The sequence below is a fragment of the Pongo abelii genome, chromosome 22 (assembly GCF_028885655.2).
Source record: "Pongo abelii isolate AG06213 chromosome 22, NHGRI_mPonAbe1-v2.0_pri, whole genome shotgun sequence".
NCBI lineage: Eukaryota > Metazoa > Chordata > Mammalia > Primates > Hominidae > Pongo > Pongo abelii.
This window is the reverse complement of record NC_072007.2, coordinates 41,743,674-41,759,340: the sequence shown is the minus strand read 5'-3', so window position 1 is coordinate 41,759,340 and position 15,667 is coordinate 41,743,674. Positions and strand designations below refer to the sequence as shown.

General features: G+C 47.5%; 1 protein-coding gene across 12 annotated transcripts in view; it reads left to right on the top strand.

Moving 5' to 3' along the window:
* The window catches only part of TIAM1 (TIAM Rac1 associated GEF 1), a 441,301-nt gene that overhangs the window by 85,842 nt on the left and 339,792 nt on the right, over positions 1-15,667 (top strand). For 6 of the 12 annotated variants that reach the window (XM_024239448.3, XM_054542447.2, XM_054542443.2 and 3 more), the window contains exon 2: positions 8,893-8,945. The exons of 1 other annotated variant lie outside the window; for it this stretch is intronic. The gene's annotated coding sequence lies outside the window, so the exon portion shown is untranslated. Of the gene's footprint in view, positions 1-8,892; positions 9,013-15,667 lie in introns of all 12 variants that reach the window. 5 more of the 12 variants (XM_054542445.2, XM_054542441.2, XM_054542446.2 and 2 more) reach the window with 1 other exon arrangement.

Genomic DNA, 15,667 nt, shown 5'->3' with positions numbered 1-15,667 from the left:
CTCTGCCTCCCAGGCTCACGCTATTCTCCTGCCTCAGCCTCCCGAGTAGCTGGGACCACAGACACCCACCACCACGCCCGGCTAATTTTTTGTATTTTTTAGTAGAGATGGGGTTTCACCGTGTTAGCCAGGATGGTCTCGATCTCCTGACCTCGTGATCCGCCCGCCTCGGCCTCCCAAAGTGCTGGGATTACAGGCGTGAGCCACCGTGCCTGGCGGCCATGTTCTTTTTGTAAGTAACTAATTCTGGGAAGCCAACAGAATGGGAAAACCCCAGAAAATGCCTGAAACTCCACAGCATCTTTCTGTTTACCAAGGCCATTCCCTTGCTAGCCCCAGACCATGCATCTTTGGTACCAGGGTCAAGTGATGCCTGGATTGAGTGAGAGATGAGGAGGAATTTCCACATTTGACTGGAGTGGGAAGGCTTGCAGCAGGTCAGATCAATTACTATAATGACGGTGAAAATACCTGCAGAGGACAATTTCTGATGAGTACACCATGCCAAGCTCTGTTCGAAGCATTCTGCATATATTAATCCTTAATCCTCCACCAATCTTATTAGCTAGATGCTGTTATTATCCCCATTTAACAGATGAGAAAATCTATGTGAAATGTGCATGTCTATTGTAGTTTTATGAACATTAAATTACGAAACTCATCTTAGGATCAAGGCCATGTGGCAGTAGGCTCATGGGCTGGTGGTGCCAGTATCTGGAGCACAGAGGCCTCTTTGTTAATGGTCCTTGGAAACTCACTGAAACATGCGGGCCGTATGACAGCCAGCATCTATTGAGTTATTGCTGCACACCCGACACTATTTTTATTTATTTACTTTTTTTCAGACAGAGTCTTGCTTTGTTGCCCACGCTGGAGTGCAGTGGCACGATCTCGGCTCACTGAAACCTCTGCCCCCTGTGTTCAAGCGATTCTCCTGTCTCAGCCTCCCGAGTAGCTGGGACTACAAACAGGCGTGTGCTACCACGCTCAGCTGATTTTTGTATTTTTAGTAGAGACGGGGTTTAGCCATGTTGGCCAGGCTGGTCTCAAACTCCTGACTTCAAGTGATCTGCCCGCCTCGGCCTCCCAAAGTGTTGGGATTACAAGCATGAGACATCGAGCCTGGTCCAGATACTATTCTGAGAACTTTGTTTGAATTTATTTAAACCTCACAGAAACACAGGTACTATGATTATGATCATCCTGATTTATAGATGAGGAAACTAAGTCACAGAGAGATGATATGACTTGCACACGGCCGTCCAGTCAGTTCATGGCAAGACCAAGTGTCCACCGAGGCTCCCCATCCAGGCTCTTAACCACAACAGCCTTGTGCCTCTGAGCTGAGGACATTGGCACAGCTGGAAAAGGGACCATGGCATGGGAGATGGAGATCATTGTAGGGCTCCCTGTGGACTCAAGGCTCCCGCCCCTCTCAGGTGGCATTGCCTGGCTGGCTTGGCACTCCTTTATTTATTATTACTATTATTATTATTTGAGATGGAGTTTCGCTGTTGTTGCCTAGGCTGCAATGCAATGGCGCAATCTCAGCTCACTGCAACCTCTGCCTCCTGGGTTTAAGCGATTCTCCTGCCTCAGCCTCCCGAGTAGCTGGGATTACAGGCACACGCCACCATGCCTGGCTAATTTTGTATTTTTAGTAGAGATAGGGTTTCTCCATGTTGGTCAGGCTGGTCTCTAACTCCTAACCTCAGGTGATCCATCCGTCTCAGCCTCCCAAAGTGCTGGGATTACAGGTATAAGCCACCTCACCTAGCCCTTGCCACTCCCTTTGGGCAAGGGCCCTGTGGAACTGGGAAGTTGATTCCATCAACCTCCCTTGTCACCTGCTGTTTGTTTGTACCCGCGATCACCCCTGCAGGGAAGAAAACAGAGAAGAGCTCTGATACTAATCCTAACACACATCTGAAGGCATTTACTGGGTCTTGGTGACATGCAAAGCACATTTTCTCCTTGACCCCACAACAGCCCTATGAGGTTCATTCTGAATGATCGTGTCTATGTGGTAAAGGGGGAACCGAGCCTAGTGGGAGGGGGCCGCTGATCCTCCTCACACAGCTCCCAAGGGGCGGATCTGGGCTCCGGAAGGGCTGACCGATGCCCACCTGGGGCAGGAATCTACAGACAGCTCTGGGCTTCGTTGTGCCCACCTGGGCATTTCCTGTGTGGTCTGCTCTGCTGTTCTCTTGTCTCCTGAGTAATTTTTCCCTCCTGGTTTGCTGCCTGGAGACTCTCAGCAGCCTGGAGGTTTTCAGAACAACACGATGAGATTTTCCCCAGCCCCGGAACTGTTTTTGCTGTTGCTTGTGCATCCGACACCTGCTGGGCTGATCAGCTTTGTAAATGTCACTGAGTGTTGAGAGGGAGCTGTGAGAGATTTTCAGGAACGCACCATCCCAGCTGCCCCCTCGGGGGTGGGCGGCGGCTGGGGATGCTGGTGCTGGTCCTTCCTCCAGCCCGGCTCCCCTTGGCAAGGGAAGAGGTGGCATTCCTGCTCATGGAGCTGACCTGGGTGCCCAACACCTGCCTGTTCCTCTCTCTTCTCCTGGCGAGACAGTGGCCGTTTCTACGTGGTTTTTCTGGCAGCATTGTCTCTTAAAATTTTTGGTCACCTTTTGAGGATATAGAAATATTTTGACCTTTTCCTTTCTGGATTTCTCTTTTCAGAAAAATGCACACATACACACAATTTTGTGTAGAAAATTCGAGGTTTTAGCCAGGTGTGGTGGCTCACGCCTGTAATCCCAGCACTTTGGGAGGCTGAGGCAGGTGGATCACCTGATGTCAAGAGTTCGAGATGAGCCTGACCAACATGGTGAAACCCCGTCTCTACTAAAAATACAAAATTAGCCAGGCCTGGTGGCATATGCCTGTAATCTCAGCTACTTGGGAGGCTGAGGCAGGAGCATCGCTTGAACCCTGGAGGCGGAGGTTGCGGTGAGCCGAGATCGTGCCACTGCACTCCAGCCTGGGCAACAAGAGCGAAACTCTGTCTCAAGGAAAAATAAATAAATAAATAAATAAATAAATAAATAAATAAAATTTGAAGTTTTCAGCCCGGTGCGGGGGCTCACACCTGTAATCCCAGCACTATGGGAGGCCGAGGTGGGCAGATCGCCTGAGGTTAGGAGTGTGAGCCCAGCCTGGCCAATATGGTGAAACCCTGTCTCTACCAAAAATATAAAAATTGGCCAGGTGTGGTGGCACATGCCTGTAGTCCCAGCTACTTGAGAGGCTGAGGCAGGAGAATCACTTGAACCTAGGGGGGCAGGGGTTGCAGTGAGCTGAGATCGCGCCACTGCACTCCAGCCTGGGTGACAGAGCCAGACTATGTCTCAGAAAAAAAAAAAGAAATTCAAGATTTTCACTGACACTCTTAACACTCGGAGCCTCCTCAGACAGTGCTCCACACCTGCCCCCTACCCATGCCTGGAAATCTAGCTTAAAAATCAGGTTTTCTATTTCTTCCCTCTCCATTGAGGGCAAAGATAGAAAATTGATTTTTTTTTTTTTTTTTTTTTTGAGACGGAGTCTCTCTCTGTCGCCCAGGCTGGAGTGCCATGGCGCGATCTCGGCTCACTGCAAGCTCTGCCTCCTGGGTTCACGCCATTCTCCTGCCTCAGCCTCCCGAGTAGCTGGGACTACAGGTGCCCGCCACCACACCTGGCTAATTTTTTTGTATTTTTTTAGTAGAGACAGAGTTTCACCATGTTAGCCAGGATGGTCTTGATCTCCTGGCCTCATGATCCGCCCACCTCAGCCTCCCAAAGTGCTGGGATTACAGGCATTAGCCACCGTGCCTTGCCAGAAAATTGAATTTTAAATTCTCTGCTCCTCTTCTTCTACTGTTGTCAGTCAGAGGCTTGGCAGGAAAATATATGGCACACTCACAGGTGACAGAAGAGAGTCACGAGAGAAGATGTTTTCACGGAGTTAAGAAAAGCAGACAGGCTGGGTGTGGTGGCTCACACCTCTAATCTCAGCACTTTGGGAGGCTGAGGCAGGAGGATTGCTTGAGCCCAGGAGTTTGAGACCAGCTTGGGCAACATAATGAGACCCTTTCTCTACCAACCCCCCCGCTGCTGCCCAGATTAGCCAGGTATGGTGTGGTGGCGTGTGGCTGTAGTCCCAGCTACTTGGGAGGCTGAGGGGCAAGATCATGTAAGCTCAGCGTGGGAGTTCAAGGCTGCAGTGAACTGTGATCGTGCCACTGTACTCCAGCCTGGGTGACAGAATGAGACCCTGTCTCAAAAAAAAAAAAAAAAAAAAAAAGACAGGGATTGGTTCCACTCGGGCAGCAGGAGGAAGCCCCTTTGTTCCCTAGAACTGAAGCCTGAGAGAAAAAGGGACTTGTGATGGAGAGATCTCCAGGTGCTGCTGTGGGGAGGAAGCAGGGGGTCAGTGTTCTTACGGTCTTGACCCTCTTCCTACCGTCATCCCTGCCCGTGGTGCCTCCCCAGGGCCAGAAGGTGAGGAAGGGCAGCCTCCCAGGCACGGATCCCAGAGGAAAAAGAGGGAAAGTCACCTGAAGGGCAATCTGAGAGTATTTAGCACATCGCCCTTCTAGGTTCATTTTTTTTGAGATGGAGTCTCGCTCTGTCGCCCAGGCCGGAGTGCAGTGGCATGATCTTGTCTCACTGTAAGCTCCGCCTCCTGGGTTCACGCCATTCTCCTGCCTCAGCCTCCCGAGTAGTTGGGACTACAGGCGCCCAACACCACACCTGGCTAATTTTTTTGTATTTTTAGTAGAGACGTGTTTCACCATGTTAGCCAGGATGGTCTCCACCTCCTGACCTCGTGATCCGCCCACTTTGGCCTCCGAAAGTGCTGGGATTACAGGCCTGAGCCACTGCGCCCGGCCTTTTTTTTTTTTTTTTGAGAGATAGTCTCACTTTGTTGTCCAGGCTGGAGTGCAGTGGTGTGATCTTGGCTCACTGATATCTCCACCTTCCGGGTTCAAGTGATTCTCCTGCCTCAGCCTCCCAAGTAGCTGGGATTACAGGCACACACCACCACACCCGGCTAAATTTTTTTTCTATTGTTTCAGTAGAGACGGGGTTTCACTATGTTGGCCAGGCTAGTCTTGAACCTCCAGTGATCCGCCTGCCTTGGCCTCCCAAAGTGCTGGGATTACATGCATGAGCCACTGTGTGTGACCAACCCTTCTGTATTCTTAAATAACTTCTGCCCAGCAAGTGGATCGCACTTTTGAGATCAAAGAAGGCAGTTTTGTCGTCTTTATTTGTTTCTACTTTTTTTAAGAGTTTCGCTCTTGTAACTCCACAGGGTGGAATGCAATGGCGTGATGATCCTGGCCCACTGCAACCTCCACCTCCCAGGTTCAGGCAGTTCTCCTGCCTCAGTCTCCTGAGTACCTGGGATTACAGGTGTCCACCACCACATCCAGCTAATTTTCATATTTTTAGTATAGACAAGGTTTCACCATGTTGGCCAGGCTGGTCTTGAACTCCTGACCTCAGGTGATCCACCTGCCTTGATCTCCTAAAGTGCTAGGATTACAGGCATGAGCTGCCGCACCTGGCCTATTTTTACTTTTATTATTATTTTAGAAACGGATATTCTGTAACCTTGAACCCTGGACTCGAGCAATCCTCCCACATCAGTGTCTCAAGTAGCTAGGACTACAGTCATGCCACCATGCCTGGCTAATTTTATGTATGTATGTATTTATTTATTTATTTTCTTTTTTTTTTTGAGACGGAGCCTCGCTCTGTTGCCCAAGCTGGAGTGCAGTGGCGTGATCTTGGCTCGCTGCAACCTCTGCCTCCTGGGTTCAAGGGATTCTTCTGCCTCAGCCTCCCAAGTAGCTGGGATTATAGGCGTGTGTTGCCATGCCCAGCTAATTTTTGTATTTTTAGTAGAGACGGGGTTTCGCTATACTGGCTAGGCTGGTCTCGAACTCCTAACCTCGTTACCCGCCCGCCTTGGCCTCCCAAAGTGCTGGGATTACAGGTGTGAGCCACTGCGCCCAGCCTTATTTTTATTTTTTAAGAAACAGGGATTCTCACTCTGTCACTCAGGCTGGAGTGCAGTGTTGTGAACGTAGTTCATTGCAGCCTGGAACTCCCGGACTCAAATGATCCTCTTGCCTCAGCCTCTGAAGTAGCCAGGGCAACAGGCATGTGCCACCACGCCCACTTAATCTTTAAAAGAAGTTTTTGTGGAGATGGGGTCTTGCTATGTTGACCAGGCTGGGGTCAGCTTTAAATGCTCTCCTTTGGATTTGGGGATTATGGAACTTTGTTTAACTTTGCTAGGGTAGTTTAGTAATTCTGTTAGTGATCACAAGCTTCCTGGCTTTTGCCAGAGGCTTTTAAATCCAGTCTTTTAGTTTCAGTTTTTTTTTTTTTGGCCTATTTTATTTATATGCCTGTCATTACAAGGCCACTTTGAAAAGCCTCATTGTCTTCATGATGATGAATCAATCTGCCTCGATATCACAGGGAATTGTATATAAATTGCTCACATGGCATTATGTGCAAAGGTAGTTTCCCCTTATTGTGTGGTAGCTTGATGTTTAGAAACGGCCATTTCTAGATTTTGCAAAAAAGCGCAATTATACGTGGGAAGAAATGGAGAAACTAGAAGGTGTTACGCGGTGTCAGGTATTACTGGGCACCAGCTATAACTCACCCCACTGAGCTTGGGGCTGGGACATCTGGATTCTGCTCTTTGCTCTGGCTAGTACTTTCCTGTTGCCTTGGGCACCACCTCGAGGTATCAGGACCTCTGTTCCCTGGAGTTACTATTACTGATGAAGACTTGCTCCTTGACCAAACTTGAATCTGGCTTCTCTGAGCCCCCTTCTCAGCGAGGCCTTTAGCCCACCCTCACCTTCCAGGCCTTCCCAGTTAGTTTTAGCAAGAATCCTGCTAAAGTTAGAGAGCTGCTAGATGAGTTTAGAGAGATATCCTCTATTCTGGATATCTGATCACACCTGATCAAGTTCCTTGTCCCTGTCCTTGTTGTCTAAGTCAACCTGCCTTCAGCAGGAATCCTGTTAATTTGATTTAGCAAGAATCCCCCTGACTTTAATGTCTCTTCTTAGTAATTTCCCCTCCACGGATGCCTCTCCCTGCTCATTGGCTGCTGATCTCCAGATGTCTTTGCTGTATTTGGAGTTGAGCCCAATCTTTCTCCCTGTTGCAATGACCTTGACACCTGTTGCTGTAATCCTAAAGTCTGCGTTACCATTTGTAAAAAGTGTCAGAATAATTTTTTGCTTGAACATGACCCATCATAAAACCTTGGAATTGATTGGGATCCTCAAGGACCTCTAGATCAACCTTGCCTGATATCAAGACCTGTAAGAAGATCACTACTCACTGCCAGGGGCCCAGTCACCGCCCTTATAGGCTGGTTCTCATTGTTAAGAAGCCCTGCCTTGGTCTCAAGCCTGAAATCTGCCTCAGCTTTTACCCATTCATCTTAATTCTGTCTTTCTTTGAAAGCTGTTCCTTCCCTTATTAAGAGAATATATTAGCTTTTAACCAAGCATAGTGGCACATGCCTGTAGTCCCAGCTACTTGGGAGGCTGCGGTGGGAGGATCGTTTGAGCTCTGGAGTTCGAGACCACAGATCTTGCCACTGCACTCTGCACTATAAATAAATAAAAATAATAAAATAAAATAAGAATATGTTAGCTTTGAAATTTTTAACCTTTTTTTTTTTTTTTTTTTTCTGAGACAGGTTCTTGCTCTGTCGCCCAGGCTGGAGTGCTGTGGTGCAATCACGCAATCACCGTTCACTGCAGCCTTGACCTCCCAGGTTGAGGGAATCCTCTCACCTCAGCCTTCCTAGTAGCTGGGACTACAGTTGCACACCACTGCACCAGGCTGATTTTTTTCATTTTTATTTTTAAATATATTTTTATTTTTTAGGCAAAGTCTCTCTCTGTCCCTCAAGCTGGAGTGCGGTGGTGCCATCTCAGCTCATTGCAACCTCCGTCTCCTGGGTTCAATCAGTTCTCGTGTCTCAGCCTCTCAAAGTGCTGGGATTACAGGTGTGAGCCACCACATGTGGCCCTGTTTTTTTTTTCTCCGAGACGGAATCTTCCTCTATCGCCCAGACTGGAGTGCAGTGACTTGATCTTGGCTGACTGCAACCTCTGCCTCCCGAGTTCAAGGGAGTCTCCTGCTTCAGCCTCCCAAGTAGCTGGGATTACAGGTGCGTGCTACCACGCCTGGCTAATTTTTGTATCTTTAGTAGAGATAGGGTTTCACCATGTTGGCCAGGCTGGTCTTGAATTCTTGACCTCAAGTGATCCACCCACCTCGGCCTCCCAAGGTGCTGGGATTACAGGCGTGAGCCATCACACCCGGCCTATATTTTTATCTTTTGTAGAGACAGTGTTTTGCCGTGTTGCCGAGACTAGTCTTGAACTCCTGGGGTCAAGTGATCTGCCAGCCTCAGCCTCTCAAAGTGCTGGGATTAGGGGTGTGAACCACTGCACCTGGCCCAATTTTAACCATCTTAGGAAAATAAAAATAAAAATAGAATAAAAACGTATTACTCATCTTGTGTCCTTGAACAGGATTCTGAGCCTGGTTGAACCTGTGTTGCTGACCTGGAAATATTGTTACTGTAGAAGGTTGTTAGGGTGATGCACCGGGGTTGACTCTGTGTGACTCCGTCTTTATTTCAAGGTCCTGGATGGTTCTGCTCCTCTGCTTCTAATTTTAAGGCCTTTGTTTCTTTCCTCTGTTATTAGCGATGGCTGTTGCCTCCTCTGGTAGAGTTTTATAAATGATGTATTTCTTTTTTTTCTATGGAATAAAATGGATGGGCTTTGTGGAAGCTATTTGTCACTCAGAAGTTTTTTTTTGTTTGTTTGTTTTTCTTACCTTCCAGGTTGATGGTCGCATTCCAGATGTAAACAGCTTCAGAAGCCTGACGGTCATATGGTGAGCAGTTTACACTTTCATATACGCCCTGTCATGTGCTTTGAAGGACTTTCTAGGGGCATCAAGGGTATGTGAATAAATTTGCTTTTTCACTTATTTGTCTATTATCTAGCCCCAAATCTGTGCCTGCTGTTTGTTGATTTTCACTCCCTGTTCTTTTTTTTTTTTTTTTTTTTGGAGACGGAGCCTTACTCTGTTGCTGGAGTGCAATGGCGCTATCTTGGCTCACTGCAACCTCCGCCTCCTGGGTTTAAGCCATTCCCCTGCCTCAGCCTCCTGAGTAGCTGGGATTACAGGTGCCCGCCACAATGCCTGGCTGATTTTTGTATTTTTAGTAGAGACGAGGTCCTGTCATGTTGGCCAAGCTGGTCTCGAACTCTGTACCTGAGGTGATCCATCTGCCTCAGCCTCCCAAAGTGCTGGGATTACAGGCATGAGCCACTGCACCCGGCCTCTTACTTCTTTTTTAACATGACTATTCTGTTGGAAGTGAGGCAAGAGCAAAGTCAGGGAGACCAATTAGGAGGTGACAGTGATGAGGGTGCTGGCGATGTAGCTGGTACTGGCGATGGGCTGCTGGTGATGGAGATGCGGCAGATTCTGGAACCCTTTGAGGGTTGAATTGACAGGGTTTGCTCCAGGTGGAGTGTGAGGTGTGAGAGGAAGAGGTGTTCAGGAGAAGGAAGAACCCATGTATTTGGGGTTTGTGAAGTGACAGTGGTTGATCACGGCTGCTCTGGGCTCACTGGGCTTTTCTCGGCCCTTCGGCAGGTAAGAGTTCAAAGCTGGAGTGGAAAGGCTTATGTCCTGAGCTCTCATCGAGTTGTTGATTAGTTCCTGGGTAGGGTCATTCCCTGGTAGACCAGTTACCTCTTTTGAATTGGTGACCACAGCCTGCGTCCCCAGCCCTGGTGTGCTGCTAGACACAAGAAGAGGCAGGCTGGCCGGGCATGATAGCTCATGCCCCTGTAATCCCAGCTCTTTGGGAGGCCGAGGTGGGTGGATCACCTGATGTCAGGAGTTGGAGACCAGCATGGCCAACATGGTGAAACCCTATCTCTACTCCAAATACAAAAATTAGTTGGGCATGGTGGCAGGTGCCTATAATCCCAGCTACTTGGGAGGCTGAGGCAGGAGAATGGCTTGAACCTGGGAGGCAGAGGTTGCAGTGAGCCAAGATTGCATCACTGCACTCCAGCCTGGGCAATAGAGTGAGACTCGGTCTCAAAAAAAAAAAAAAGTGGGGTTAGGTAGGCAGTTTGGAGAGGTCACTATAGAGTCTCCAGTGGACATGCAGTTCAGGGGACAAACCCCATGACGGAATGTCGCTGCTTCTGTGAGGGAGAGGCCCTCGTGTCTTGAGAGCTGTGGTTGTTGAGAAATGAGGCCTCCCTGGTATTAGATTGGTGCAGAAGTAATTGCAGTTTTTCCATTACTTTCAGGGGCAAAAACTGCAATTACTTTTGCACCAACCTAATACCTCTAGACTTGGTTTTTGTCTTACAAGAATACTCCTGGGTGTAATCGGCTATGCCTGGTGGATACATTCAGATCAACTGGATCTCTTTGCTTATTCCTGCTGTATTCTTACACGAGTGTCTTAAGTGTATCTCTGCTTCACTCCTCCTTTCTAGCACCCTGAGAACTAGAATAGGGGTCAGCAAATCACAGCCCATGGGCCTGTTTTTGTAAATAAAGTTTTATTTGGAACACAGCCATACTCCTTTGTGTACCTGTTATTTATAGCTGTGCTTTCTTGGTACAACAGCAGAGTCGAGTAGTTGTGAAATATGGCCTATAAAACCTGAGATAGTTACTATTTGGCCCTTTATTTTTACAAAAAGTTTGCTGATCTTTGGGTTAGAAGAGAAACAAAGGATGAATAAGGCTGTAGTAGATGGATCACACAGGAATACTCCTCGTCCTCGACACATTGTTCAGCCTTAGTACATGTGAATGTGAAATCTGTAGCTCACAAACTGTGGCTTTAAAGTATCAAAACTGGCTGCACTTGGTGGCCCATGCCTGTAATCCCGGCACTTTGGGAGGCTGAGGCGGGAGGCTCGCTTGAGCCAAGGAGTTCGAGACCAGCCTGGGCAACATGGAGAGACCCCGTCTCTACAAAAATATAGAAAAATTAGCCAGGTATAGTGGCACATGCCTGTGGTCCCAGCTGGCCGGGAGGCTGAAGTGGGAAAATCACCTGAGCCTGGGAAGTTGAGGCTGCAGTGAGCCATGATCACACTACTGCGCTCCAGCCTGGGCAATAGAGCGAGATCAGGTCTCACACACACACACAAAAGGATCAAAATTATTTAATTTTCCCTGTTTACTCTTGTACACGTGAGACGTTATCCTTGTATTTGAAATGTAATTCAGCATGGGTAGGCTCACACTAAATAATGGTGTCCTTTTACTTCATCAATAATTGAATGCTGGCAGTCCCCAAATTCAGCATTTTTAATTTTTTTAATTTTTATTTTTTTGAGAGAGGTCGTCTTTCTGTTGCTCAGGCTGCAGTGCAGTGGCATGATCTCGGTTCACTCCAACCTCTGCCTCCCAGGTTCAAACAATTCTTCTGCCTCAGCCTCCCGAGTAGCTGGGATTACAGACATACACATCACGCCCAGCTAATGTTTTGTATTTTTAGTAGAGACGGGGTTTCACCATATTGACCAGGCTGGTTTCGAACTCCTGACCTCCAGTGATCTGCCCGCCTCGACCTCGCAAAGTGCTGGGATTACAGGTGTGAGCTACCGCGCCCGGCCTGAAATTCAGCATTTTGAGACCCGATTCACTGTCCCTTCTTCCTTTACAGAGTAAAGCTTTCTCTTTCACAGGAGTATGCTACCATGTGGTTTGTTTTATCTGTGTTTGGTCGGGAGTTCCCCATATTTTTATTGACTATTTCATGCTAAGTGCTTTCAAAATAAGTAGACTTGTATTTTTTTCCCCCTAAATGGAATTCATCTTGTTTTATCTAAGTTATTCATTTTTCCTTTGGCTATATTGTGTGCTACATTATAATGGATGGCTATTGAATCTTTAGGTAAAAAAAATGAAATAGATTGAAAATTTAAAGGACTTTTCTTTTTTAATTGCATCTTAATATAAAAACAGGAGTTTAATTATTAAAAATGGTGGAAGAAAAGAATTAAAACAGTAAAATTGCTTAGCAAAGATTCTGTTTTATAATGCATTCAGATGTAATTGGTGTCGTAATGTGTAATTAATAGTCTCTGAAGTGTGAAGCTTAAGTTTGGGTGGATGAAGGACCTCTTAGGATGTGGGGATGTCTATACTTGTTCTTGAACAGTAGCACTTCCTTTTTCATTTTTGTTTTTGAGACAGAGTCTCGCTCTGTTGCCCAGGCAGGAACATGTGCAGTGGCACGATCTTGGCTCACCGCAACCTCTGCCTCCCCGTTCAAGCGATTCACTAGCCTCAGCCTCTCGAGTAGCTGGGATTACAGGTGCCCGCCACCACGCCTGGCTAATTTTTGTATTTTTAGTAGAGATGGGGTTTCACTATGTTGGCCAGGCTGGTCTCGAACTCCTGACCTCAAGTGATCCACCTGCCTCAGCTTCGCAAAGTGCTGGGATTACAGGTGTGAGCCACCACGCCTGGCCTTGAACAGTGGCACTTCCGAAGTGGTGCACAGATTATGGGGTTTTGCTACCTGCCTTTGTGTGTGTGTGGTCGAAGGAGATGGTAGAAGAAAGGCTAGGACAGAGGACCATCCTCCGATGCTTGACCACCCACCCACTGCTGCCTGGGGTTTGTCAGGGAGGAGAGGACAAACTCCTTAATATGGGCAGTGGCTTCAGCTTCAGATCTCAGGCTAACTTCCTGGGGAGTTGGAGTCTACCACGTGCTAGACTGACCTGGGGCTTGTTGTTTAAAACCTGCAGAGGAGCCTCCTTGGTGCATTTTCTAGATCCACACCGTAACCTGGGTGTGGGTCCCCCATGGATCTTGTTGCCGTGCTGGCTGGGAATAATAAGTACGAGGAAAAGCACCCTGAGGAAAAAGAGGGGAAGATAATGGAACCTCAGGCTGAGAGTCTCAGCCTCCGTTTTTCCCATGCACCATCCGGCTCCAGTTGGCTCTTGAAGACTGGGAGACCAGAACACTCAAGAACACAAATAAAATGTGAGAGAGAGTATACCACGCAGATCTGAGCTTATATTCACTGTTACTCTGGTCCAAAAGTTCCTTGTGCATTGCTCCCTGTGGCCAGGCTTCTCCCAGGTGGTGGGTGCCCTTCACCACGCCCTGATGGTCAAATCCCAGAGTCCCAGCCTGTTGGAGAAAGTTATTGATAGCTTCACACCAGAGTTTCTGGTTGCGGACGCCATCTAGGGTGGGGTGGGGAGGCAACACTGCCCAGCACCCTTACTGGAAAGAGACCACTAATAATTAAACATCTGGGGCCTTTTGTCTTTTGAAATAGCTTTTAGGAGTGAATTCTTCTTTGGAATATCTTCATCAATGGCAGATATTTCTCTTTTTGGGTGGTTTTGATTTTCAGTAAAATTCTTAATGCAGTTGCCTCTCAGTCGGTTTTCTTCTTCGTTCTTGTCTGCATAATGTCCATTCTCCACAGAATAGCTAGAGGGATCGAAATAGTTTGCATCCAGAAGTTTGAGACCAGCCTGGGCAACATAGCCAGACAATCTCTACGAAAAAATTAAAAAAATTAACTGGGCATGGTGGCATATGCCTGTAGTCCTAGTTACTCAGGAGGCTGAGGTGGGAGGATCGTGTGAGCCTGGGAGGTTGAGGCCACAGTGAGCTTTGATCTGTAGTCAGCCTGGGTGACAGAACAAGACCCTGTCTCAGTCAATCAATCAATCAATCAATCAATAGCAATCAATTCTCCTTACTCCTCCGGTTGAACTTCCAATGGCTTCCCATTACAGTTTGTTTGAAAGCTAGACTTTCTGCTGGGACTAGGAGGCCTCAAGGGATTTGGCCCCGCCTCTCTCTCACCTCCTGTCCTCCTCATTTAGGGCACTTCAGAGGCCTTCCTTCTGGGACTAGAATACATGCAGCATGCCTCTGCTGCAGGCCTTCCCACTGCATGCCCCTGATACTGTCCTTCCAAGCTCTGCCTGGCTAGCCATTCACTTCCTTCAGGTCTCGGCTGAAATATCACCTCCCCGGACAGGCTTCCCTGAGAACCTAAGCTGAAGTAGCAGCCCTCTCCCCAGACCCCTCCCTCCCCTCCCCTTCCTCTTCCTGCTCTGTTCTCATCATGGCACTCATGGCCATCTGACTCTTTCTCATGGACATATTCATTGTCGGTCACTCCCATTAGAGTAAAGCGTTCCCAAGGATGCAGGTGCCCGTTGTCTAAATCAGTGCAGGTGCTGTCATTCAGAGACAGGTCTGCTAAGCAGGTAAATTCTTCAGTTGGACAGTGTCTGGTAAGTACAATGAATACATTGAGGGAATAGTTCAGATTCAGAAATATATATTGTGGTCTATCTCAGTAACAAAACCAAACCAGGACAGTTTTCTTTTTTCTTTTTTTTTTCTTTGAGATGGAGTTTCGCTCTTGTTGCCCAGGCTGGAGTGCAATGGTGTGATTTTGGCTCACTGCAACCTCCGTCTCCCAGGTTCAAGCAATTCTCCTGCCACAGCCTCCTGAGTAGCTGGGATTACAGGCACCTGCGCCTTATGCCCAGCTAATTTTTATATTTTTAGTAGGGACGGGTTTCACTATGTTGGCTAGGCTGGTCTCGAACTCCTGACCTTATGTCATCTACCCACCTTGGCCTCCTAAAGTGTTGGGATTACAGGCATGAGCCACCACACCCGGCCAATTGTTTTGTTATTGAACCTCATGTGTTGGGGTAGCCCGCAGTGTGGAGGATTGTAATACAGGGTGTCTGACTTCCTGTGCCTTCAGGCCTCAGTAGCCTCCCCAGTCCCCTGGTCTAGTACAGTTTCAGTTGGGTAACAAGGGGACTTGCCTATCTCAGGATCTCTCAGTTTCTGAACTACTGACATTGTGGGCTGGATAATTCTTTGTGGTGCAGTCTGTGCCAAGTATTGAAGGATATTTCAGTGCAGCCTTGGCCTCTGCCCAGTAGAGTTCAGGACACCTTCCTAGCTGGGACAACCAAAATGTCCCCAGACATTGCTAAATGACCCCTGGAGGCAGGAGGTGGGGGGACACAAGATCACCCAGGTTGAGATCCACTGGTTTAGTGAAACACCTGCATACCCAAGGTTCCACCATTATTAACCTTTTATACCATTCTTTATCATTTACCTATTAGTGTGGCTGAGATTTGCTAATGTATAAGAAAGTGCTTTGAAACATAGTATGTTATTCAAATTTAGATATGTCGATGACTGTAGTTTTCTTTTGTCATCTACATTTGTGGTCTCCGTTCTTTTGTTATCATTGTCTTACTTTTCATTTGTCATTTATGAAATATCTCCCCCCTAACCAGAATGTTGCTCTCCACTAATATACTGAAGTGTGTTTGATGCTTAAAATCAGAGAAAGTCTTGACTGGAAGGAATCTTGAGGGACCTTTGGACAAATATTAAATGTCCTGTTAATGTCGTTGTCATTGCTGTCATGATCATGATCTTTTTCAATGCCTTCAATTTAAAGATGAGGAAGCTAAGAGGGACAGTGGTGCACCCAAATCTTGGCTAATGGTACAGCAATGACCGTCTGGGTGTTTCTGCGGAATTTACTTGCA